The sequence below is a fragment of the Heterocephalus glaber genome, unplaced genomic scaffold (assembly GCF_053883595.1).
Source record: "Heterocephalus glaber isolate CG9 unplaced genomic scaffold, H.glaber_assembly_v1.0 deba00001730, whole genome shotgun sequence".
Taxonomy (NCBI): Eukaryota; Metazoa; Chordata; class Mammalia; order Rodentia; family Bathyergidae; genus Heterocephalus; species Heterocephalus glaber.
This window is the reverse complement of record NW_028258441.1, coordinates 992,020-1,017,400: the sequence shown is the minus strand read 5'-3', so window position 1 is coordinate 1,017,400 and position 25,381 is coordinate 992,020. Positions and strand designations below refer to the sequence as shown.

General features: G+C 39.5%; 1 long non-coding RNA gene across 2 annotated transcripts in view; it reads left to right on the top strand.

The window, feature by feature from the left end:
- Positions 1-2,827: 2,827 nt before the first annotated feature.
- LOC106008454 (uncharacterized) overlaps positions 2,828-25,381 on the top strand; it is an 87,732-nt gene continuing 65,178 nt past the window's right edge. The window contains exons 1-6 of one of the 2 annotated variants that reach the window (XR_015446855.1): positions 2,828-3,048; positions 3,460-3,661; positions 4,922-6,784; positions 7,413-7,502; positions 12,093-12,170; positions 24,987-25,136. This is a non-coding gene — a long non-coding RNA (uncharacterized LOC106008454). Of the gene's footprint in view, positions 3,049-3,459; positions 6,785-7,412; positions 7,503-12,092; positions 12,171-24,986; positions 25,137-25,381 lie in introns of both variants that reach the window. The other variant, XR_015446854.1, reaches the window with a different exon arrangement.

Genomic DNA, 25,381 nt, shown 5'->3' with positions numbered 1-25,381 from the left:
CAGACAGCTTCACAGAGAAAGAAATACAAATGGCCAACAAATACATGAAAAAATGGTCAACATCTCTGGCCGTTAGAGAAATACAAATTAAAACAACCCTAAGATTCTATCTTACTCCAGAAAGAATGGCAATCATTAAGAAACCAAACAATTACAAAAGCTTGTGAGGCTGTGGTGCAAAAGGAACCCTCTTTCATTGTTGGTGGGAATGTAAACTAGTTACAACCATTATGGAAATCAGTGTGGAGATTTCTCAAAGAACCAAAATTAGAAATTCCATATGACCCAGCTATTTCCCCTCCTAGGTATCTTCCCCAAAGAGTTTAAGACATTGTACTACAGTAATACATCCATACCAGTGTTTATAGCAGCACAGCTCATAATAGCTATATCCTGGAAATAGCCTGTATACTCATCAATGGACAACTGGATAAAGAAAATGTGGTATCTATAAAAAATGGAATACTACTCTGCTATAAAGAATGACAGATTTGAGACATTTGTAGTAAAATGGATGCACCTGGAAAATATAATGTTGAGTGAAATAAACCAGACACAAAAGCTTAAATATGTTATAGTATCTCTTATTTGAGTGAGGCAAAGTATAAAGAGAATAATGAAGGATGGATAAAAGGGGACTAGGAGATGGATCTCTTGCAATATGGAAGTGGTCCAAGGGAAAAAGTGCTAGGGGTGAGGAGGAGGGGAAGGGGAAACAAGTAGAATAAAGATATACCATGTACAGGAACTTAATAACCTCAATTAATGTAAATATTATATGCCATAACATGAGCTAAGATCAGTAATATCAACAAGAATGAAAAATGGGATAGGGAAACTGGAGGAGGAGGGAGGGGAGGGAGGGAAGGGGATAAAAAAAAGTCACAAGCTGTGGTATGTACATGTAACCACTCCCCAAGATTATTGTAAACTGCATGCATTTCAAACATGTACTAATATAATTTAAAAAAATTAAAAAAGAAAAAGAAAGAGAAACATAGAAATATATCATATCTGAAGATAAAATAATGAAGGGCACTAATAAAAAATCTGAATAACTTAGAAGAAAATGATAAAAATTCTTTTGAGTACGCTATTAGAACACTTGAATGAATGGAGAAAACTGAAGTGTAGCTAGAGGGTCTTGGGTGTGGTGGCCAGAGTAGAAATATAGAAATTATCATAAAATCACCTGAGTCCCAGACACATCATCTGCTGACATCTCAAGCACAATGCAGGAAACCCTGCCTTACTAGACTTGCTGTTAGATACAGTGGCTCACTGGGGACAAAACAGGTGTGGTGAGAGCCATGTAAGAGGTGAGCCAGAGGGTGGCTGGAATACAGAGAAGAGCCCTATAATCCAGGGAGTCAGGAATGACTTCTCATAGTGGATGACGTGTGGGCAATAGGCCTATTATCCTTAGCAACTTGGAACTCAGGGAAAGAGATCAGAGCTCCAACCAATGTGAAACCTTCATTTCCTACCATTACAGCAGAGAGGTTTAAGAGATCTGAGAGGAGCATACAGTTTCCAAGTTGAAGATCTGGAGCTGTGGTAAAGCTGTGGTACTCGGAACTGTCAAGTTCCTGGCTATCACCAGCTGATATGACAAAGCTGTTTACTGCTTATTTCATTAAGAGAGAACACCACCTGGCAAATCTGTAACAGTACCTCAGGGAGGAACTTGAGAAACGTAAGTTTGAGGCAAGGTAGGGGGACTTTCAATGTGGGAATTTGATTGGAATTGGCTAAGAATCATGATGCCAACAGTATAGCGATGGTGGAATCAACAAGGGGAGTTTTTTTTTTTTTTACATTTAAGGTATATAACACGTTTTTCCTGTTTTTAAAAATTAGAACAAGTTTGTAATGCATAATGTTTCTATAAGGGAGGATTTTAAGGGGAGGCATTCAAAGAATTCTAGGGTGCAAGCTGTTGATGCTTTTCATGGAAGAGTTGATGGGTTTTGAGGGAAAATCCTGCCAGGAACTACTTGCCTGCAGAGTCCTGAGAAGGCAATGCAAATGAAGACAATGCAAATGAAGTGGATTAGGAAAGTTCTGTTTATGTACATACTAAGGTGGGGTTTCGTTTCTCAGAGTCCAGGCTAAGTGTGGGAAGAGAGGGTTGTAATTATTATATATATACATTTTTATGAGTAATTCACTTTATGTATGTATTTAGTTTATGGTGTCAAAATCCTTTCATTTCCCTTAATCATGAGGAAAAAAAGACACCTACTCTTAGCTTTTTGCTAAGCCCTAAGAAACAAATTAAACAACTAACTAGCTTTGACCAGTCTGCTAAAATCCTTTAGGTGGATTATTTGATTTAATCCTAATAAATACCTTGTGAAGTAGGCACTCTTAATATCTCTACTTTCTGCATCAGGACACTGAGGCTCAGAGGAGTAATAATTAGTTCACGCTATTTTGGCAAGAGATACATGTTCTAAGGAACAACAACAAAAAGACTCCTTAAACTCCCTTATTCTGTTCTGTTATTTGCAAAAGGGACCTGGGATCCTAGTTCAAGATACTGTGGCCATTCTGTCGCCTCCACCCACTTCAATTCGGACTTGGGGAGGCTGCCCTGGGCCTCTCGGTGCCATCCCCGGCGCCATCGGCGAAGGAATTTCCACCGTAGAGCCCAAGATCGCACCGCGGGTGCTCATGCCAATGTAGGAGCTTGCCTGACTCGACTCCACTGGGCTGGGCTGGGCTGGACTGGACTGGACTGGACTGGGTTGGGCTGGGCTGGGCTGGGCTCGGCTGGGCTCCCGCCCACAGAACCGGCGTTGCCAGAGTCCGGCCACCAGGGGGCTATAGGGCACAGTGGCGCGGCAGCCACGTGATCGGGGTATCTACGCAGCAAGGTCGTGAGGTCAGCGAGGGGAGCCCCAGACCGCTCCGACTGGGAAACGGCCTGGCGCCGCTCGCCGGCTAGGGCAGCTTTCCTTCCTCCACTGCCGGCCCTTGTAGCTCCGCAGGGGCTGGAGGGCGAGGCCGCAGCGGCGAAAACGACTGAAGTCCGGGCTCAGCCGCGTGAGTTTCCTGGGTCCAGGAAGCCCTGGGAGGAGACGCCTCACCCTGGCACTGTGGCGGGTTTTTCCCTTTCCCACAAGACAAGGAAGGAGGGCCTTTATCCCAACCTTTCCTGCAGCTTAGAGAGGTGCCCTTACATCTCCTTGCGCCTCCCACCGCACTTGTAAATAGATGTGCTTTCCCCAGGAGGGCCCCCATAGGAGCTGGCTCGGGGTGGATTTTGCATTTTTGACTCATCTCGCTGGACGTCCGTGCTCAATAAGCACTAAGTGCCTAATAAGCCCCAACCCGGTCAGTCATTCAGTCAGTCAACATTTTCACGGACATGCTATAATAGAACAGTTCACCTGGCCCACAGCAGGGTTCCAAGAGGTGAATCCGTTACCTAACTGCAGTTCTTGCTTGGCATAGGGGCTTTAGGCATGCAGAGTGGCAGAGAGGCCAGGAAGCATCCAGGCCACAGACTGAGCCACCCAAATGGAAACGTTGTGGACCTCAAGACATCTTTTGACTGCACAGAGAGATGTTGCCTTCCGTATTTCTAGCAGCACAACTCCAAGCCTCACCCAACAAAAGTGTCTCAGAAAATTCGTTCAGGATACTTCTTCACTGGGTTGGTTTATCTAGGGTGGGGTGGTGCGGTGAGTTAGAAACCAACTGAATTGAATGGTGATGCATGCCTATAATCCCAGCACTCGGGAGGCTGAGGCAGGAGGATCACTGTGAGTTTGAGGCCAGCCTGGGCTACATAGTGTGTTCAAGGCTAGCCTGAACTACATAGCATGACCCTGTCTCAAGAAAACAAAACTATATATATATATATATATATATATATATATATATATATGTATAAGATTGAGGGATTTTTTTTCAGCTTTATGTTTATATACTTTAAAATTCACTTATTTAAGCATAGTTATTTTTAATACATTTATAGAGCTGTGAAACCGCTAAAGTCCAGTTTTAGAACATTTCTATCACTCGCAATCTCAAGTCCTCTTAAACCTATTTGCAGTTAATCACCCCTCTCATCTTTAGCCCAAACCATCTGATTATCTCCCTTCTGTCGCTGTATAGTTGCTTTTCCTGGGCATTGTTTAAGGAATGAACACATACAGCATATAGCCTTTTGTACCTGGCTTGTATTACATAACAATTTTCAAGGTTCATCCGTTATCAGTACCCCATTCCTTTTTCTGGCTGAATAGTTTTTCATTATATGGATATACAGTATTTATTTTTCTATTCATCAATTGATAGACATTTGAATTGTTTTCACTTTTGATTATGGATTATCCTATTGTGAACATTCCTGTACAAGTTTTTGTGTGAACATGTTTTCAATTCTGTACCTAAGGGTGGAATTGCTGGGTCATATGGTAACTGTGTGTTTAACTTTTTAAAGAACTTTCAAACTGTTTTCCAAAGTGGCTGCACTGTTTTTATTCCCATCAGAAAATGTGTGAGGATTCCAGTTTCTCCCTGTCCTCACCAGCAGTTTTCTATCATGTGTGTTGGGGGGTGGGGAGGGATCTGGGATTGAACCCAGGTCTTCACCCTGAACAACATCACTACCTCCCCCCCTTTATTTTATTTTTATTTTGTAGATGGGGTCTTGCTAAGGCATTAAATTTCCCAAGCTGGGTTCGAACTTGTGATCCTCCTGGCTCAGCTTCCTAGAGTACTGGGATTACAGGCATAAACCACCATGCCTGGCTTTTGTCTGTCTTTTTGATTGTGATTTTATTCTGATGTTAATTTGCCGAGGCTTTGATTTTTGGTTGTATTTTATTTATCTGGTTTGGCTCACTTTTAAAGATTGCTTTTTTAATGTTATAAAAATTAGAAACTGAAATACTTGGTCTCCTTGCAGAGAGCACATGTCTCCTACCGGGAGACAGAGAAACAGATTATAGCCGAGTGCGGTAAGTGCTCTGATGGAGTGAAGCTGGCGATGCCTTGAGGAGTGGAGCAGAGGATGCTTAATGCAGCTGGGGAGCAGAGATGGAGGAAAGTATTTAAGAAGTCTTTTCTAGCAAGAGTCTTAATATGCCTCTTTTTATTATCAAAATTATCCTTGTCCATAGTTTTAAAAGTCAAATCTACAAGATTTACTTTTAATTTAAAGAAATCTCCTTTTCTTCCTCCATTCTCTGTGCCCCCAAAACAACTACTTTCTATTCTTTTAATTCTTTGGATATTTAAATAGCATATTTTTATTTGCGAGAGAAAAATTCAGTCCTGACATGGGCCAGTCACTAGTCTCACATTCACTGGTTTTTAAATTGTCCAGCCCCATTAAATATTAACATATGGTTGATTATAAAAGCCACTGTCACACTGCAGCTACCTTCGGTCAATCTAAATGAAAGAAGATGAGCTTGCCTAGCAGTTAGATACTAACAGAAGTAAGACAATTTATACCTTTCAAAAGTAGCTGGAGAATTTTTTTCCTCATTGATACTTTAGGTTCATATAGCTTCAATAAGCCAGCATCCAAATACAACTGTTAATGAAGAGGAATTTTATTTTCATTCATATTTTTAAGGTGGAAAACAAAGTCACAAACAAATAGCATGGTATAGTACCAGGATTAACAAACTATGACCTGGAGGCTAGGAATTGTTTTTTTTTTTTCAGATGAACACTTAAAATCATTTTTCTCATAGGGTACAGTAACTTTCAGCCTCAGTAAGCAAAATGTTATCCTTCTTTGGTAGACCTGTTTTTTTTATAAAACTTTGTGGTCAATTATTATTATATTTTAAATTTCATTAATAAAATTTGTGGAAATATGTTTTTTCTCATTGTGTAAATATCTCCATAATATCCTCAGTTTTACTTTTTGGCCCATGATGCCTAAAATACTAGCTATCTGGCCTTAACAGAAAGGTTTGCTGACTCAAAAAGAGGGAACAGAAAGCATTTGACAGATAGTTGCTGTGGGACCTTGGGAAGTTGCTCCATTTCTCTGGTTTTTATTTTCATTATTGATAAAATGGAGATAAGAGGTCATGCATCAATGAGATAAACTCTACATGAATGCCCCAGTCCTCTTTTTTATTGAGTATATGAATTTATTTGAGTTATTCTTATGTACCAAGAACTATTAAAGGCATTAGGGATATAGCAGGAAATGAAATACCTGTTCTGGAAAAGAGTACTAGTCTACATGAAAAGAGATTTAAGATGCAACATGTGGTCTGAGATTGGATCCTGATTTGAACAAACTATCTTTATACTATACCATTTTTGAACTTGGAATATTGGGGGGGTTATTAGATGAGATGAAATTTTACATGTAATAGAGAAGGTTGTTTACTGAGAAGCTGCTGCAAAACATTATGTACAGTATTATCTCATTTTGGTAGAAATGCATATATGTATTATGGGTACTTAGAAAAATCTGGAAGGATATAGACTAATGTTAATAGTGATGATTTATGTGTGGTGAGAATATGTTTATGCTGACTTCAGATTTTTAACAATGAACCTATACTGCTTTTGTAAAAAGGAAAGATTATAATTTAAAAATCTCTACTCATGGGACTTACATGCTAGTGCCTCTTGTAGTTATTCACGTTGTTAAATCTGTCACTTTCTGAGGAACCTGTTTAAGAATGGAGAGTAATCCATCCTTTCCTGCCCACTGCAGGTAATAAAGTATCCGGGAGCTGTCTGAAGTAGCTGCAGAGTGTCAAGAGATGTTGTTGGCAATTCCTTTGCAGTGTTACTGGTAAATAGAGCTTCCTTATACCAAAGATTTTCAACTAGTGTGGGATTTTGTAGGGTGATCAACAGTTAGAAAGACCTTAGAGGCAAAGGTTAACAGTGTCTGTCTAAACACTGTTCAGGAAAGAGACCCCTGCCTAAGAGCTGTCTGATCTGATACCAGAGATTTGTGGTTTTTTGTTGCATCAGTGAACATCTGAATGCTGAATCCTGATGCAGTTAAGCATTTGCTACATGTAACTACTCCTCTTACTCTTATTCTAGGGTAAGGGTTGACCAACTACAGCCTGTGAACCAAATCCATCTCACCATCTATTTTTGTCAATCAAGTTTTACTGGGACACAGACACACTTAACTTGTTTGCATATTTTCTATCATTGCTTTTGTCCCACAGTAGCAACATTTAATAGTTTTGACAGAAATGGTCTGTAACTCACAAAGCCCAGAATATTTACTCTGAAAGAAAATGTGAGCCTTGTTCTAGGTTCAGCAGAAGACTCTCAGTAGGTATTGCAATGGGGAGAGCCCACTTACGATATTAACAACTTGATACTGATTTATAAATTTCATTATTTCCTGAGCTGTATTAGCATGTGTCAGGATTTGTAATTTTATTTATTTATTTATTTAGGTACCAGGGATCAAACTTGGGACCTTGTGCTTGGGAGGCAGGTGGTGGCACCACTGAGCTAAATCCCTGGCCCAGGATTTGTAATTTTAGGTGAGTCTAGATTGGATTTCTTACCCTAAAAAGCTGAGGTGAAGGCCAGACCATGAGAAATCAGAGAAATCAAGGTAAATGCTACCCTGTAAGCCTTATCAGTAGATAGCTAGTTGGAATTGCATTCATCTAGCTAAGATATACTTATGCTCCCAATTTAGTTCAAGTGTCACCTCCTCTTGGAAGCCTCTTCTGACTCCTTACCCTGATTTGACTGCCTGTGCCTGTGCCTGTACTTCCATTGCACCCTTTGCAGACCTCTATCATGACACTTAAGGTGCTGCATGGTAAATCCTCGATTTATTCCTTTCTTTCCACCAGAAAGGGCAAGGACCACAATTACATGTTCCTTGGTATGTTGACCATGTCTAGTATAATGCCTAACATAAAGTAGCTTACTAGCAGTGTATCCTTGGCCATGCCAGTTCTTCTACCCTTAGAGCGGGTAGCACTCACACCCTTAATCCTGGGATTGGTGAATCATTCCCAGCATCACATCCTTGATCCCAGCAGCACACACCCTATATTTAGCCACTTCCAAAAAGCCCCACCTGTGACTGCATGAGGCTTTGAGGGGTCATCTAGAGACAAGCCATAGCAATGAGATCATATTAGGTATTCAGTGAATACTTGTTGAATGAATAAATGAATTACAAATAGAAAGTTGTTAGAATTGTATTGGAAATTATGAAAGTCTGTATCACCTAAAGTAATGTGGAGTGGCTTTGTTTGCTCTAACCAACAATACACTTTTCTGACTTTGCCAAACCAGACTGGAGCATCATTCATTTATTCTTTTTTTTTTTCTTCTGTTTGTGCTGGGAACTGAACCTAGGGTCTCACTTGCTCTAAGCACACAATCTACCACTAAGCTATACCCTCAAACCCTCATTCATTTATTTCATCATCACTTATTAAGTGTTGATTGTGTAGCAATACTATGCTTGATGTTAGGGACATAGCAGGATATATTCCATCTCTGCCCTCATGGGATTTTCATTCTACTGGTAAAGATGGGTCAATAAACTATTGTACTGGTATGTAAGAATGTATTGTAGACTATGACAAATAATAAAGAAAAATAGGCCAAGTTGGAGCAGTTGAAGAAGGCTATTACATAACTAGCGATCTGGGATAGATTATTTAAAGAGATAACTTGTATGATGAGATTGGAAGAATAAGCCAACCATGAAAAGAGCTGGGAAAAGAATATTCTAGATGGATTAGAGTAAGTGTAAAGGCCTTGAAGTCAGAAAGGATCTGGCATGTCCAAAGAATGGATGAAAGCAAGGGAAGCAAGAAGGGTAAAGAGGTTAGATTCATTCTAGGAGTAGAAGTAAGCCATTTAATGATTTTAGGAGGGAGAGTGATACGATCTGTCACTCGGTATATTTTAAAAATACATTATTTTGGTACTGGGCATCGAACTGGGGACCTTGTGCTTGTGAGGCAGGTGGCAGCACCACTGAGCTAAATCCCTGGCCCTTAAAACAATTTTTAATTAAAAATCTGAGAGCTAAAGAGAGTAAGGGCCCCCAAAGTCATCCATGTCCCAGTCTTCCAGAACTTTTGAGAATGTTATGTTACATATTAAAATGGATGTGATTGATTTAAGGATCTTGAAACCTGAAGATTATCTTGGATTATCCACATGGACACACTATACAAGGGTTCTTATGAAGTGGGGAGGCAGAAAAGCCAGTGTCAGAGGAAGGAGATGGGATGTAGAAGCAGGGGCTCTAGTTAGGTAGAGATTTGGAGATGCTGTGCTACTCCCCAGAAGATAGAGGAAGGGGCCATAAGCCCAGAAACATAGGCATCTTGATCTTGGCTTCTGGCCTCCAGAACTTTGAGAAGTAAGTTTCTGTTGTTTAGGGTACCATGTATAGTATTTGTTATGACAGCTCTAGCTGACTTATGTACTAAGTAACTTGGGAAAACAATATTTTGACTGTATACTGTAACATAATGGTCCTTAAACTAAAGTGTGCATCAGAGTTGTCAAGAGGGCTTGTTAGAACTCAGAATGCCAGTCCTTGCCCCAGAATTTCTCATTCAGTAAGTCTGGGTTGGGGCCTAATAATTTGCATTTCTAACAAGTTACCAAGTGGTGCTAAAGCTGCTGCATTAGGGACCACACTTTAGAATTAAAGACTACCTACTGTCACTCATAGGTTTCTTTCCCACAGGGCTATGGGTTAGTAATTCTGAATCTATGTATGTTCTAGTATTGAGCAAATATGTGACTATATGGTGAATAATGAGAGCCAGATTTTACTCTGTCAGAAGAAAAAGTTACACAAAAGCAAAGAGAGAAGACTAGAATGAGCCTTGTGGTGATTGGAGGTATTAGTATGAACACATTGTTTTACATGTGCAAACATACACACCACTCTATTCCACATTCCAACAGGGATAGATATAGAAATGGAAAGAGACATATATTTCCTATCTCTTTCTGCTGAGAAGGCCCAGAAGCAGTGATAAGTCACTGCTACTGAGCCCACCTAGTACTCAGATTTGGGGTTTTTAAAAAAATTCATTTATTTATTTTTGGTGCTGGGGATTGGACCTTGGACCTAGCACATGTTAAACATGAGCTGTATCTTGGTGTTAAAAATTCTATTAACCAAATAAAGGAATTTGAGCTCCTTGTAGAAATTATGATTCTAGGGCTAGGTCAGGGAGAGTATGAGATAAGCTTGGAATGTCTTCTTTTGCCAGAAAATAAGAAAATGCTTATGGAATAATGGAAACATGTCAAAAAGGCACAAGAGTCAATTGAAAGGGGTTCTTAATGGTGAGGTCTGGGACATTTTAAGCAACAAAATAAATAGTGATAGTAATGGGTTATTACCCACAGATTAAAAAAAGAATCCATACTTATATAAAGATATAACTGAATAAATGAATGGGGAAGACAGGAAGGCACTTTTTAACAGTAGAATTCCAATTAACTAATGTAGAAAAAATAATAGAAATAGAAATTTATCATTTGACAGTTGCCACAATAATATTGTTTCAGTCAAGAATCATCAATGGGTGCTAAAATTAATGGACAAAAGCATGAAGACAAACAGAATATCTATATAGTTTCATAGTATCTGCCCATAAAATGCTTATTTTTATAAAAGGTAAAATGCATAACTACTCTAGAGACACCTGGGAGATACCACCTTATCCAAGTGATCAAAGTAAGCATCACTCCTGATGGAACAAATTGACATCATGTGCCTCTTGATATGATGCATTGAGAAGGGCATACCACCACATGTCTGTAGTACTCTTTTCAGAACACATAATCTAAATTTAGTCATGATGAAATGCCAAACCCCAAATTGAAACTAGTCCGTATATTTTGGAAATATTACGATAATTAAAAACAATGAAACAGGAAAGACCGAGAACTGTTCTAGATAAAGGAGCCTAAGAATTCAGATGTGATCCTGGACCTAGAAAAAGATATTGGTAGGCCACCTGGAAAAAATTATATATGATCCATAGATTCGATTATAATATTGCTTGAATATTAATTCTTGACTTCTAACACTATACTCTGGTTTGTAGGATGTTAACATTTGGAGAATCTGGATGAAGGGTGTATAGGGATTCTTTGTACTATTTTTGTAACTTTTTTGGTTACAAGTCTATAATTACTTCAAAATTAAAAATTGAAAATAAAACTTGAGTTATTTACCTTCACCCCCCCCCAATATTCCTGGCTGATCTGATTGCTCTGTGCTGTGCGGCCTATGGAAGGGACAGAGTGGGGAGACCAGTCGGGAGGATGTTGCACTGCACCAAGAGACAGATGATGGTCGCTTGACCTAGAGAGGTGATGGCAGTGGAGATGAAGAGGGTTAAGTGGATTCAGAATGCATACTGACATTTCATTGTGAAGAATACTGAAGGGAGAAATAGGATGGAAAACAAACTTATATGAAAAGTTAGCTCTTTAGGCAGTACCTTCTGGTAAAACAGAGTAGACCCTACATGCCTATACATGTTTCATTTAGATATTTTTGATTCAGAATCCTCTATTTTGTAATCTGGACTGTTCATCATGGAATTTTTCTCCTTCCTTCCTTTTTTTCCCCCTCTTCTTGCTCTTCCCCTTCCTCTTCCTTCTCCTTCTCTGATTTGTTCTTCTTTTGGATTGAAACCAGATCCTTATTTGTGCTAGGCAAGTGGTCTGCCACTGAGCTACATCACAAGTCCCTTTTGTTTTGAAACAGTCTCACTAAATTGCCCAGGCTGTCATCAAACTTGTGATCCTCCCAGCTCAACATCCTGAAGAGGGATTTTAATTTTCTTTATATTTTCCCCCAGAGTTTTTAGTAGTGTTCTTTTCATCAAAGGGGAAAAAATAAAATGGTTGTTCTTTGATTTCCTCCTGTGTTTACCTCTACCTAGGAACTTTTTCTTGCTAATCCTTCTCTTCTCTTTTTCAGGAGGGGTTTTAGTTTTTTCACCCAAATTGTGTCCTTTACAAAAACCTCACTGGTCTAGTTGGAATTCCAGATGATACACCTTTTCCAACATTTAGGTCTTTACCTAAGATACTCTCTTACTAAAATTTTGTCTTTTAAGGCTCAGCTGAAGAACTGCCCTTTCCCCAGATGCCTTCCAGGATCTACTCAAGCTTGAAGTAATTCCTCTCTTTCCTGGGTAAGTCATAGCTCTTAAGTTTGTTCCTTTTATTTGGTCTACATTCACACATCCACAGGCATGCTCATTACCTTGTACTGATTTGTATTCATGGCTTATATTCTCTACCAGATTTTAAATTCTTTGAGAGTAGGTACATGTGTTCAACTTTAAATGAATTTTTCCTGTTGTCAGATGCAAAAGAAACTCAACAGTAAAATAAGCAGATAATTATCACCATGTTCTTGAAATCTAATCTACATTTTCCCTTGTTTCTATTGAGGGCTTTTCCTGTGAAATGTAGTAACTTCTTTTGTCCCCAGTGATTTCCATTGTCACTTCTGGCAGTATTTCTGTTCCATTGCTTTGGTGGAGTTGCTTCCACCAGGGGGAGCTCCTTACTTCAGATAGGTCAATTCCCCCTCCCCCACCCCCCCTTTTTGGGAGGAAAAAGACTTCCTCAGATGAAATGTCAAATAGCAGAAAAACATGTCAAATAGTAGAAAAACAAATAGTAGGAGACAGGAACTGAGCATCTCCTGAGACTGCACTTGGTCCTAGCACAAGCTGGCTACTCAAATGCCATTTCACTTGACGTACTGTGTTTTTGTATGATTCTGGCTTGTATGTCAAGCTTTTCCCCCTTCCCAAGTACTTTATTCATTCTATCTACAAATGTATATTGACTGCATACTTTGGGTTTTTTTTATTTCTTTTTTTTTAAATTAAATTCTTTTATTGGTACATTGTAGGTATACAACACAATTACATTTCTCATTAGGAATTGTACCTTTACATAATGCATCTTGGTTCTTATTTTTTCCCCATTCCTAGCCCTCCATTCACGCCCTCCACCCTTCCCTATTTACAAAGACTTTATTTTCATTTTTTCCATTTCTCATCATTTTTCCTTTTCCTTCTTTCCTTTCCCCTGCCCCTCCCACTACCCCTACCCCTTTGGACCTTTTCTTCCTGTTCTGCATTTTCCATTATTCATTCTAATGATTGGTACATTTTAGGTATACAATATAATGACATTCATCATTGGAAATTTGCACCTTTACATAGTCTCTCTTGGTTCTTATTTTTCACCCTTGCCCAGCCCTCCAACCCCTCCAGTCCTCCCTATTTACAAAGACTTTGTTGCTATTTTTCCATTTTCTCACATTAATCCCACTCCCTTCTATCCTTTCCCCTAGCCCTCCCACTTCCTAACCCTTTGCCCCTTTTCTTCCTATTTCACATTACCTATTATACATTTAGTCCTTATTTACACTTTCAGTTTCTCACACCAGAGAAACTATTCGGTATTTATTCATGTGTGTCCTATTTATTTCACCTAAGAGTATCGCCTCAATGTGCATCCACTTAGCTATAAATGTCTCTAATTTCTCATTTTTTATGGCTGAGTAGTACTCCATTTTATAAAAAACCCACATTTTCTTTATCCAGTCTCCAGTTGATGGGCATTTGGGCCGTTTCCAAGTTTTAGCTATTACAAACTGCTCTGCTATGAACATGGGCGCACATATATCACTGTGGTATGATTCTTTTAATTCTTTGGGGAAGATCCCCAGCAGTGGAATCGCGGGGTCAAATGGGACTTCCAGTCCTAGTTCTTTGAAGTATCCCCATACTGATTTCCACAGTGGTTGCATCAGTCTACACTCCCACCAGCAGTGGAGCAGGGTTCCTCTTTCCCCACAGCCCCGCCAGCATTTGTTATTGGTTGATTTCATGATAGCAGCCATTCTTTCTGGAGTGAAGTGGAATCTCAGCGTTGTTTTCATTTGCATCTCTCGAGTGACCAGTGATGTTGAACATTTTTTCATGGATTTATTTGCTATTTCTACTTCTTTGTCTCAGAAATGTCTGTTCATTTCAGATGCCGATTTTTCGATTGGGTCTTTAAATTTGGGAGGTCTGATCTTTTTAAGTTCTTTATAGATTCGAGATAGTAGACCTTTGTCTGAGGAAGAGCAGGTGAAGATTTTTTCCCACACTGTGGGTTGTCTCTTCACACTGCTGGTGGTTTCTCTTGCTGTGCAGAAGCCTTTTAATAAGAAGAGATCCCACTTGTTGATTGTTTGTGCTAGTTCACAGGCAGCTGAGGTTTTGTTCATAAAATCTTTTCCTACACCGATGGCTTCAAGGGTTCTACCTAACCTCGGTTCCAACTGGTTCAGAGTTTCTATTTTAATATTTAGATCTTGAATCCATTTTGATTTTAGTTGAGTGCATGGTGAGAGATACAGGTCTAGTTTTAATCTTTGGCAAGTTGAAGCCCAATTTTTCCAGCACCATTTAATAAAGAGGCTATCTTTCCTCCAGTGAAGGTATTTGGCTCCTTTATCGAAGATGAGATGGCTGAGTGTGTCTGGCGTTGTTTCTGCATCTTCTAATCTGTTCCACTGGTCCTCAAGTCTGTTTCTTTGCCAGTTCCATGCTGTTTTTATCACAGTAGCTTTGTAGTAGAGTTGCAGGTTGGGGATTGTGATACCCCCTGCCATGTCTCTGTTACCTAGAATTGCTTTTGCTATTCTGAGTCTCTTCTTCTTCCAAATGAATGTTTGGATTCTTTTCTCAAGGTCCGTGAAGTATGCTGCTGGGATCTTGAATGGAATTGCATTGAATCTATATAGCAGTTTTGGAAGTATGGCCATTTTCACTATATTAATCCTTCCTACCCAGGACCAGGGGATGTCTGTCCATTTTCTGATATCATCTTCAATCTCTCTTTTCAGAATGCCATAGTTTTCAGAGAAGAGGTCTTTGATTTCTTTCATTAGGATGATTCCTAGGTATTTCAGTTTTTTGGATGCTATTGTGAAAGGAATTATGTGCCCTATTTCTCTCTCAGTGAGTCTGTCATTGGTGTAGAGGAAAGCTATTGATTTTTGTGTGTTGACCTTGTAACCAGCTACTTGACTGAATTTGGTTATTAAGTCTAGAAGACTTTTGGTGGAGTTCTTGGGGTCTTCTATATACAGTATCATGTCATCTGCAGATAATGACAGTTTGACTTCATTTCCTATCTTTATTCGTTTTCTTTCTTTCTCTTGTCTAATTGCCATGGCTAATGATTCCAGAACTATATTGAACAAGAGTGGTGATAGTGGACATCCTTGTCTTGTTGCTGATTTGAGTGTGAAGGATTTCAGTTTTTGACCATTTAGTATGATATTGGCTGTTGGTTTTTCATAGATGGCTTCTATCAGTTTGAGGTAGAGACTATCTATTCCAATTTTTTGTAGGGTTTTTATCATAAATGCATGTTGGATTTTGTCAAATGCTTTTTCTGCGCCTATGGAGATAATCATATGGTGTTTTTCCTTGGCTCTATTGATACAGTGTATTACATTGATTGATTTGCATATGTTGAACCATCCCTGCATCCCTGGGATGAATCCCACTTGATCAGGGTGTATAATCTTCTTGATGATCTTCTGCATTCTAATTGCCATTATCTTATTAAGGATTTTTGCATCTATGTTCATTAGTGAGATTGGCCTATAGTTGTCTTTTTCGGTTGGGTCTTTCTGTGCTTTGGGGATCAAGGTGATGCTTGCTTCCAGGAATGAATTTGGGAGTATTGTTTCCCTTTCAATTTGATTGAAGAGTTTAAACAGTAGTGGCAGCAGTTCCTCTCTAAATGTCTTGTAGAATTCAGCAGTGAAGCCATCAGGGCCCGGGCTTTTCTTAGTTGATAAGTTTTTAATTACATTTTCAATTTCATTGGTTGATATTGGGTTGTTCAAAATTTTTACGTCTTCTTCGTTCAACTGTGGTAATTCATATGTATCTAGGAATCTGTCTATTTCTTCTGTGTTGTCCATCTTATTGTCGTATAGGTTCTGGAAGTAGGTATTGATGATCATCTGGATTTCTGCTGGGTCTGTTGTAGTTTCACCCTTTTCATTCCTAATTGCATGGATTTGGGCCTTTTCTTTCCTTTTTCTGACAAGGTTGGCTAAAGGTTTGTCAATTTTGTTGATTCTTTCGAAGAACCAACTCTTGGCTTCATTGATTTTTTTGTATCCTTCTGTTAGTCTCCATTGCATTGATTTCTCCTCTGATCTTTATAATTTCCTCCCTTGTATGAGCTTTGGGGTTGTCCTGCTCTTCTTTTTCTAGAAGCTTGAGGTTCAGGATCAGGTTGTTTAATTGGGCTCGTTCTGTTTTCCTAATATGCATATTCACTGCTATGAATTTCCCTCATAAGACTCCTTTCATTGTGTCCCATAGATTCCGATATGTTGTATTGTCATTGTCATTTAATTGGAGGAACTGTCTGATTTCTTCTTTAATTTCCTCTGTGACCTATTGGTTATTCAGAAGCGTGTTATTCAATTTCCACATGTTTATGAAATTTTTTGAGTTTCTTTTGTTATGGATCTCCAATTTCATTACACTATGGTCTGATAATATACAGGGGATAACTTCAATTCCTTTGCACTTACTTAAACATGTTCTATGTGTGAGTATGTGGTCTATTTTTGAGAATGACCCATGTGCAGCTGAGAAGAATGTGTATTCTGATTTTGTGGGGTGGAAGACTGTAAACATCTGTTAAGTTCATTTGTTCAAGAGTTCGATTGAGTTCTAGTATTTCATTACTTATTTTTAGTCTAGTTGATTTATCTATTTGTGACAGTGGGGTGTTGAGGTCCCCCACTACAATTGTATTAGTGCATATATGACTTTTCATGTCCGTTAGTATTTGTTTTATATAGTTGGGTGCACTATTGTTTGGTGCATAGATATTTATGATTGTCATCTCTTCCTCTTGGATTCTTCCCTTTACAAGGATGTAGTGTCCTTCTTCATCTCTCTTAATCAGTGTTGGTTTGAAATCTACTTTATCTGCCAAGAGGATAGCTACGCCTGCTTTTTTTCGGGTTCCTATCGCATGCATTATTGTTTTCCACCCTTTAACTTTCAGTCTATGAGTTTCCTTTTGAATTAAGTGTGTTTCTTGTATGCAGCATATTGTTGGATTTTGCTTCTTGACCCATTCTGCCAGTCTATTTCTTTTGATTGGTGAATTGAGACCATTAACATTGATGGTTATAACTGAAATGTATTGACTTGTCATTGCCATGACTTTTTCTTTTTGTTGGGTTCTCCCCCTTTACATTTAATTTCTTGTCGTGCCAGATGGGTTCATTCTGCTTTGCTTCCTGGGGTTGTGATCCTCAATGTCTGTTCCTAGGATCTTGTATAAAATTCTTTGGAGTGCTGATTTGGTATTCACGAAGTTCCTAAGATGCTCTTTGTCATGAAAGTATCTTATTTCTCCGTCCATTTTGAAAGATAGTTTTGCAGGGTCCATCAATCTGGGTTGGAGGCTTTTTCTTTTAGGGCTTGGAATATGTCACTCCAAGCTCTTCTTGCCTTGATGGTTTGTGTTGAGAAGTGTGCTGTGATTCTGATGGACTTTCCTTTGTATGTGATTTGTTTCTTTTCTCTGACTGCTTGGAGAACTTTGTTCTTCTGTTGTGTTTCTGGAATCTTAACAATTATATGCCTATGTGTAGAATTTTTTTAATCAAGGCTATTTGGAGTCCTACATGCCTCACTTACCTGTATGTCAAGCTCTTTTCCCCTGCTCGGGAAGTTTTCTGCCATTATTTCTGTGAAGAGATGTTTTATGTCATCTCCTCCCTCTCCTGTTTCTTCATTGAGCCCAATCAGTCTTATGTTATTCTTCTTTGCATCATCTAGCAGCTGCTGGATTGATTTCTCATGTTCCCTTATAATTTTGAAGCAGTTTTTCTTTTCCTGGTCACTAATTGCAATCTTATCTTCTATATCTCAAATTCTGTCCTCACATTGGCTCATTCTGCTGTGTAGACTTTCAATGGAGTTTTTCATGTCCTGGAAATCTATTTGCATCTGTTTTATGGATTCCATTTGTTTCCTATGTTGAGATTCCATCATCTTCCTGAGCTTTTCTCTAGATTTATTAATCATGTCTTGCACTAGGGGCACAATTTCTCCTGTTATCTGAGAAATTATTTCTGATTTCATTTTTTCCAGATCCCCTTTTGTTGCCAGTTCAGTGGGTCCAGGTGGTTGAGTATCAGAGGGTTCCATCTCCTTTCCTTTTGGGGTTGCTGTAGGTGATCTGGAAGTCTGGTTTTGAGCTGGGTGAGGTGGTACAGGGGCCGGGAGCAGTGGTAGGGATGGTGACCCAAAAGCCCTTTCCTGTGGGCTGGGAGCAGCGGGAGGGATGGTGGCCGGGAAGCCCCTTCCTCTGAACCAGGAGCAGTGGGATGGCGGCTCAGAAGCCCCTACCTCTGGGCCAGGAGCGGTGGGAGGGATGGTGGCCGGAGGCCGCTTCCTCTGGGCCAGGAGCGGCGGGACTCAGTACCTTGGTCTGGTGGTCTGGTGTCCTCTGCGTCTTTGTAGTGTGGAACCAAGTGACTGCCTGTCTGCAGCAGGGTGGTTCGGTGTGTTCCGCATGACTGGGGACCTCGGTAGGGTGTGGGCAGACCTGCCTGTCTGCAGTGGGGTGATTCGGCGTCTTTTGCGTGACTGGGCGAGTGCATACTTTGTATAGATGCTGAGGCTTCATCTCTGAATAAAAGAGCCACGTCCCCGACCTCATGGAACTTATATTTATGTATGGGTAGCAGTCAACAAGTAAGATAAGTGAATAAAACAGTCAATTAGATAGGGATAAATGTGAAAGAGAAAAAACAATTCAAGGTCTTGTAGTTCATTATAAGAACTTTTCTTACTTGGAGTGAGATGGCAGTATTGAAGAATTTTGAGTATAAAGGAGTGGTGTAATCTGACTTATATTTTATAAGAAGATTGCTCTGGAAGAGCGACTATTAGGAAAAAGGAAGAGGATTGAGGAAGGCGAAGGAAATGGGGGGTAATTGGAGAGAATAATCAAAGTATGTTGTATGCATATATGAAAATGCTAAAATGAAACCCACTAGTCTGTATAACTAATATGTACTAATAAAATAAAAGTGCTAGTAAATAATTTATTTTTTTAAAAAATCACTTTGATTATTTTGTGGAAAGTAAATACTGTCTTGGGCCAGGATGGTTGAAACTGAGTTGATGAAGATACTGGGTTTTGAAGGTAAGTTTCAGCTGGATATCTAATAGATCAGATATAGGAAGTGAGGGCAATCAAGAAAGATAGGGCCACCATGTTGCACAAGACCAATAACATTGATAAAAATGTGACTGGTGCCCCCTGGAGTTGTGTATCACAGCATCTCTGCCCAAGATAATGCCACCAATTTTAGTCTGAGAATAGGATAGAGTTGCCATTAACTGCTCCGAGTAGAATGCCTGCCTAGCGTGCATGAGGACCTGGATTCCATCTATCCCCAGTACCACAAAAACAACAAACAAACAAAAAATCTTCTGGTTGGCCAAAGAGCTGACGGTTGCAAATTCTTGATAGAATTTAGCAACATAGAGTTCACTAGTGGCTGTGAAAAAAGCTGGTTCAGTGGACAAAAGCATGATTAGAATGTTTCAGGAGGGAAAGGGAGGAGGAAAATTATGGACAAGGTGCATAGACAATTTTTGAAGAGCTTTGCTGAAAAGAAGAATTTAGCAACACAAAGTTCACTAGTAGCCTTGAATAAAGCTGTTTCAGTGAACAAAAGCATGATTAAAATATTTCAGGAGGGAAAGAGAGGAGAAAAATTATGGACAGGGTGCATTGACAAAATTTTGAAGTTTTGCTGAAAAGTGAAGAAATAAGGTAATAATCAAATGGTGTGTGAGGTCAAGAGGGGCACTAAGAATAGGGGAAGCAAATGAAAATTTGCTCTATGCATACTCATTGGGAGTTGGAATTCACTTGGCCTTTTTCACATGCATTTCTTGGGGTAGTACCCAGTCAGCTGTAGGGACACAGAATGTCATAGGAGGGAATACTGCAGCAGATTTGAGTAGAATGAACTGTAAGGAAACCCACAGATACTCTTTAATAAAACCAAACCCAGAACCTCTGCAGTTAGCAAAAGAGAGAGTATCTCCTTGGGTGGAAGAAATTGAAACAATGAGGCCCAGCTGTCTTCCATGCCCAGAGGTGATTCAAGCCTCTTTGCCAACTTTGGAGGGTCTGGCCTCTGTTACACCAAAGAGAGGCTGTTGTCTCCTTCTAGAAACATTATCTATTATATGGAAGGGAGAGCAAAAGAAATTCTTACAGATACTGTGAATATGAGTAAACCTCAGCTAGAGTTTGAACCAAGTGGGGAAACCAGCATAAAATTTCAGGCCATGGCTCCACTAATAATATCCCTGGTAGAAGAGAGTACAGTGCTGGACTTGCTTCTTACCTTTATGTTTAGTAGTGATGGCTTTGAAAACACAGAGAAGTTTTTCTGGTCTCCATGTAGTGTTTTTTTTTTCTTTTTGGTACCAGGGATTGAACTCAGGTCCTTGTGCTTGCGCAGCAGGTGGCAAAACCACTGAGCTAAATCCCCGGCCCCATTACAGGTAGTGTTTTTGTATGAATTTCTTTCCCATTTTCATGTCTTCAAGGCCCAACTCATGTGTCATCTGCTCTGTGAGCCGTCTTTAAGTCCTCTCTCAGGCAAAATGAATCATTTCCTTTCTATTTCTGTAGCATTTTCCCTTGCTCCTTCCTAGAACATATCACATTGTGTTACAGTGCTGTTTAGTTGGGAACTAAAGAGGCAGTGGAGTGTAGTGGATAAGAATATGGGCTCTGAAGTAGGCTGTTATTATGGTTTGGATCTGAAATGGACCCCATAGACTCATATGCTAAATGCATGGTGCCAGCCTGTAGCACTGTTGGGTGGTGGTGGACTCCTTAGGAAGTGGGGCCTTACAAAAAGTTAGATCACCAGGGCCTTTGAATGGGATAGCAGAACCCTGGCCATTCCTCAGTCTGGCTTTGCCTTCCTCCATGAAGTGCGTAACTTGTCTTTTTTCTTTTCCCCCCATTAACTTTTTGGTACATTTTAGGTATAAAATACAGTTACATTCATCATTGAGATCTTGTACCATTACATGAGTCTCTTGGTTCTTATTTTTTTTCCCCTTCCCTTGCCCTCCCTTCACCCCCTCCACCCTTCCCTATTTGCAAAGACCTTGTTTCCATTTTTTTCCTCTTCTCATATTTTTTCCTTTCCCTTTTTCCCTTCCCCTACCCCTCCCAATTCCCCTGGTCTTTTAGACCTTTTCTTCCTGTTACACAATATCAGTTATAGATTTTTTAAATTACAATATTAAGATCTAGGAGACATTACCACAGATTTTATAGAATTTAGAAGGCTATAGAAAGCATATTACAAAACTCTTTTTTGAAATAAATTTGACAACTTCTAAGAAGTAACTTAGAAGACAAATTAATGAAACTAACTCTGGAGGAAATATAAAATTTGAATAGCACCTATTAAAGAAAGTATATTCCTAGCTTGAAAACCTACCTATATGACAACAGCAGGCTCATAAACATTTTAATTGACAAATTATATCAGACATTTAAAGCAAAAAAAAAGAAGGAACACTTCTCCCCTCACTTTAGGAAATCAACATTGTCCTAATCCTAAAACTGGATAAAGATAATAGAAGAAAAAAATATGAACATAGATAGAAATTCGTTTAACAAAACAAACTCTTAGAAGTCAGATCTGGCAGTATGTAGAAAGTGGTTTTATTATAGGGATGGCAGTGTTGGTTCAGCATTGGAAGATCCACCCCCAAAAGTCATCATTTAAACAGAGGAAAGGAGAAAGCCATATGATCCTGTTACTAGTTGGAGAAAGAGTATTGGACTAAATTCTACAGCTGTTCATGGTAAAAGCTATCAGGAGACTACAGGTAGAACAGAACCTTCTCAACAGATCAAAGACATGTACTCCATACTTCCAACAAAAACACGTTCTATGAATGGAGACAATACAATGCTTTCTCCCTAAAGTGGGGAACAAGGGCATATATGCCTACTCTTCATCTGTCCATTAGACTTTGAAACATAGGTCTAAACCAAAATAGTCTGGCAATAAAATGACACAACTAGGATAGGATTGGCACGGCAGAAGCAAAATCTTTATATGTAGATGAAATGATCATCTGCAGAGAAAATACTAAGAAATCTCTAGGAGCCCCTAGAACTTGTACTTGAACTTAGCAGGATTAGAAAACACAAGGTATATATAAAAATTCACGTCTGTGTATACTTGCTATAAATGAAGAACTGGATATTGAAATTTAAAAGTTATGTAGGAGTACAAAGGACCCAGAAAAGCCAAAAACAAAAACAAAAACAGTGTTAGAAGACATTTAGCACCCAATTTTAAGACTTCTTCTAAAGCTACAGTAATCAAGGCAGTGTTGGTGTAAGGAAAGACATATAGATCATTGGAATAAAACAGAGAATCTAGAAATAGAACCACACATATATGGTCCACTGAGTTTTGAAAGATTATTTAACATTAGCATTTTATAGAATATAAACTTGATTCAAGAGCCGAGGAAGAGATAGTGTCTTCAGCAAATGGCACTAGAACACCTGGTATCTGTATATAAAAAAATAACCTCAACCCTTTATTTCCATACATGAAAATGACTTGAAGGGATCTATGAACCTAAATAAGAAAGCCTAAAAGTATAAAACTTTAAGAAGAAAGTGTAAGGGAAAATATTTATGAATTCAGGGTAGGCAAGAACTACCTAGGATACAAAAACCATGATGTATAAAAGAAAAAAAATTGATAAATGAGATTCCATCAAAATTTAGAACTTTAAATGACATCATTAAAATGAAAAGTAGTCCTTAAACAGACCATATTTACAATGCATATAACCTATGAGCAGAATATATAAAGAATTCTTAGAGCTCATTAATAGACAACCCAATTAAAATGTAGACATAAGAAGATGATAAATAGCCAGTATAGCACAAGGAATGGTGTGCAGTTCTAGAATCAGAAAAATACTAATCAGTACAATAATAAGATTGAATTATACACTCATTAGGGAGATGAAGTCAAAAGTTTTAAAAGCCTTGTCCTGACTTTTTCTTTTTGTTGGATTCTCCCCCTTTGCATTTAATTTGTCATGCCCAGTGGATTCATCCTGCTGGGTTTCCTGGCGTTGTGATCCTCATTGTCTTTTCCTAGGGTATTGTCTAAAATTTTTTGGAGTGCCGGTTTGGTATTCATGAAGTTCCTGAGGTACTCTTTATCATGAAAGTATCTTATTTCTCCATCAGTTTTGAAAGATAGTTTTGCAGGGTACATCAATCTGGGTTGGAGGCTGTTTTCCTTTAGGGCTTGAAATACATCACTCCAAGCTCTTCTTGCCTTGAGGGTTTTTGCATTGAGAAGTCTGCTGTGATTCTGATGGGCTTTCCTTTGTATGTGATTTGTTTCTTTTCTCTCACTGCTTGTAGAATTTTGTTCTTCTGTTGGATTTCTGGAATCCTAACTATGATATGCCTATGTGTAGATTTTTTTTGATTAAGGCTAGCTGGAGTCCTATATGCCTCACTTATCTGTATGTCAAGTTCTTTTCCCCTCCTTGGGAAGTTTTCTGCCATAACTTCTGTGAACAGTTTTTTTATGTCATCTGCACTCTCTCCTCTTTCTTCATTGACTCCAATCAGTCTTATGTTATTCTTCTTTGCATTGTCTAGCAGCTGCTGGATTGATTTCTCATGTTCCCTTGCCATTTTAAAGCAATTTTTCTTTTCCTCCTCACTACTTACAATCTTATCTTCTATATCTGAAATTCTATCCTCACATTGGTTCATTCTGCTGCGTAGACTTTCGATGGAGTTTTTAATCTCTTGGAAATCTGTTTGTATCTGTTTTATGGATTCCATTTGTTTCCTATGTTGGGATTCCATCATGTTCCTCAGATCCTCTATTTCTTTATCTGTGTCCTCTCTAGATTTATTAATCATGTCTTGCACCATGAGCAAAATCTTTCCTGTTATCTGAGTAATTATTTCTGATTTCATTTTTCCCAGATCCTCTTTTGTTGCCAGTTCAGAGAGTCCAGGTGGTTGAGTATCAGAGTGTTCCATCTTGTTTCCCTTTGGGGTTGCTGTAGGTGATCTGGAAGTCTGTTTTTGAGACTTGTTTATGTGTCTTCTCATTTCCACAGGGGGGGTGCTTCTGGCGCCCACGTGGCCCACCTTCTCTGCCCTAGGAGCTTGGGATTGCAGCGCGGGAGCTTCCTTCCGGTGCTGGGACTGGCTCAGCTTCTCTGTCCTAGGAGCTTGGGATGGAGGCAGGGAGCTTCCTTCTGGGTGCTGAGACCGGCTGAGCTTCACTGCCCTAGGAGCCTGGGATGGAGGCGAGGAGCTTCCTTCCGGGTGCTGGGACCGGCTGAGCTTCTCTGCCCTAGGAGCCTGGGATGGCAGTGGGGGAGCTTCCTTCCGGGTGCTGGGACTGGCTCAGCTTCTCTGCCCTAGGAGCCTGGGATGGCAGCGGGGGAGCTTCCTTCTGGGTGCTGGGACCGGCTCACCTTCTTGGCCCTAGGAGCCTGGGATGGCATTGGGGGAGCTTCCTTCCGGGTGGTGGGGAGTGCGTAACTTTTCCACCATGTGTTCCCTACCATGATGTACTGTCCCACCATGTGATGGGGCCAAGTGACCATGGGCTGAAACTATGAAACAAAAGAAATAATTTCCTCCTTACAAGTTGATTAGCTCAGATATTTGGTCACAGTAATGGAAGGCTGACTAACACAGCTGCTATGTTCAAGCGATGCTTCTTGAAAATTTCTCAATCTCCCCATTCCTTGGTTTCTCACTTGTCTCATGTCAGTTTAATAATAATAATATCACTGAGTTTTTTTTGTTTTGTTTTGTTTCTGTGCCAGGGATCGAACTTGGGACCTTGCGCTAACAAGGCAGACAGCGGAACCACTGAGCTACATCCCCAGCCCCATCACTGGGGTTTTTTAATAGAGAATTGTGAAGATGATAGAAATTAATACATGTAAAGTATTTGCAACAGTGCCCAGCTCATAGTAAGCACTCAATAAGCTTTTATTGTTTGTCTCTCTTTTTCTTGAGGAATAAGACCATATCTTTATCTTTGTGCCATTAATGCTTAGCACTGGTCTAGGTATAGAGTACCAGTTGCTTAATCAATTTGTATGAGAATAAACCAGGTTCTAAATTAAACCAATATCAGTCCTTGTTTAATAGTTACATAGGTGTGTAAGCCCTTTCACTGGATCGCTCATTCATTCCTGTCTAGCTTTCCGTATTG